This window comes from Tupaia chinensis, unplaced genomic scaffold (genome assembly GCF_000334495.1).
Source record: "Tupaia chinensis unplaced genomic scaffold, TupChi_1.0 Scaffold000298_1, whole genome shotgun sequence".
Taxonomy (NCBI): Eukaryota; Metazoa; Chordata; class Mammalia; order Scandentia; family Tupaiidae; genus Tupaia; species Tupaia belangeri.
The window spans coordinates 1,452,967-1,455,096 of record NW_006159787.1 but is presented as its reverse complement, the minus strand read 5'-3'; positions in this window follow the sequence as shown (position 1 = coordinate 1,455,096).

Here is a 2,130-nt window from a genome sequence, read left to right as displayed (position 1 = left end):
AATCAATCAATAAGTGCATATTCATTCTATTTAGTGCATTCCTTCTTGTCAAATCATCTTTCCAAAGCTTTTTGTTTTCTGAACTTCCATTTAACCACAGCAGTGAAACAGTGAAACCGCTTGTTGCCTTCCATTGAAAATTAAGCTTTGGCTCTAAGCCAAGCTGCCTGAGCCAGCACTAATATAATTCACAACTGGAAGAAGACAATCAATTAATCAATACTATAATTTGGAACTGACCATGGTAGTAACACTCACAGCTATTAGACTCAACTGACTGATACCATTTAGGATTAATGAGGTGGCAAGAGCAAGAAAACCAAAGATTCATTTAAGGACTTTTCCCCCTAAAATCAAACTACCCACTCTATTTTGTTATTTTTTTTCCTATCCAGTGAAGTCACAGTGAAATCTAATATAAGTAAGAATTTTAAAGACAAAGATTCTTACCTACCATAATGATTTAAAACAGGAAATCTCATGAGATTTTAGGTATGGATTTCAGAAAAATAATTCAGTTTAACGTTAAATTCTTGTGAGAAATCAAAACACAGGAACCAGGGACCAGCAGGTGGCGTAATGGCTATGTCGCTGGACTCCCACATAGTCGACCGTCGTTCGCGTCCCGGACCCAGTGACTTAAAACTCACGCCGGGCATGTGTGCGTGCGTGCCGAAGATCCCAAGAGGAGAATGGAGGAGAAAGGATTGTGGTGTGGATATCCCCCCTGGGGGTGATTTCTTGCTTTCTGTCTGTCTCTCTCTGTCTTGAGAAAGCAAGCCACCAGATTCAGGACTTGAACCCTGGTCGACCATGTGGGAGTGTCCAGCGCCTTAATCACCACGCCACCTGCTGGTCCTGCACACACACCTTATTACAGAAACTTCTAAAATTAAAATATCAAAAGGACCAGCAGCTAGTGTAATGGCTATTTCGCCCTATAGCAAAAACCTCTCCAAAAAAGAAAAACACACAGGAACCTAAAATTGTGTTTTTTGATGTGATTTGGGCATTCTTTGAGCCAGTTTTATATAATTAAGAGTTGGAAAGTTTATCATTAAAATAAATAACCACCTTGGGGTCAGCAGGTGATGTGGTAGTTAAGGACACTGGACTCCTACATGGCCAACCTAGCTTTGAGTCCTGGACCTGGCAGGTTGTGCACTCGCTCTCTCTCTCTCTCACGCACACATACACACACACACACACACACACACACGCGGGTGCGTTCACTCTCTCTCTCACTCTCACTCTGTCCCTCTCTGGTAAAATTAAAAATAAATAAATAAATAAAATAATTCTTTAATTCTTTCAAAATAAATAAATAACCACCTTGATGTTGCAAAATTTTTAAATGATTTTCAGAAATAGTTATGAACTTTATCTTTTTTAATACCACAATAAAATATATTAATTTTTTTTTAAAAATATGTAATGTTTGCAAAATGACAACAAATATCAACTCTTCTCAGTCCTTTCTGGCAGAGCCATTGAATCTTGTAGTTCTTACTACCAGGACAGTGTTTCCCTAAAGCCGTTGGCTGGACATTTATACTGATATAGCATTAACCTTATCAAGAAGTCAGTATCTTTGTCATTGCTTCTGGATTTGTTTCATTTTGTTTGATTATTTTCAGTATTTAGATATTTTAATTTTTTTTTGAGAGGTTTTCTCTATAGGGAGCGTGCGCTCGCCAGACAGACAGAGACAGAGAGACAGAAAGCTAGAAATCACCCCCCAGGGGGGATGGCCATGCCACAATCACTTCTCCATTCTCCTCTCGGGATCTTGGGCACGCACACACACGCGCCTGGTGTGAGTTTTAAGCCACCGGGTTCAGGACGCGAACTGCGGTCGACTACATGGGAGTCCAGTGTCATAGCCATTACACTAGCTGCTGGTCCCTTTGATATTTTAATTTTAGAAGTTTCTGTAATAAGGTGTGTGTGTGGGACCAGCAGGTGGCGTAGTGATTAAGGAGCTGAACACTCCCACATGGTCAACCAGGGTTCAAGTCCTGAATCTGGTGGCTTCCTTTCTCACTTCCTCTCTCTCTCACTCTCCACCTCTGTCTCTCTCTGGTCAAATTATAAAAAATAAATAAATAAATAAATAAAATAAAAAAATGA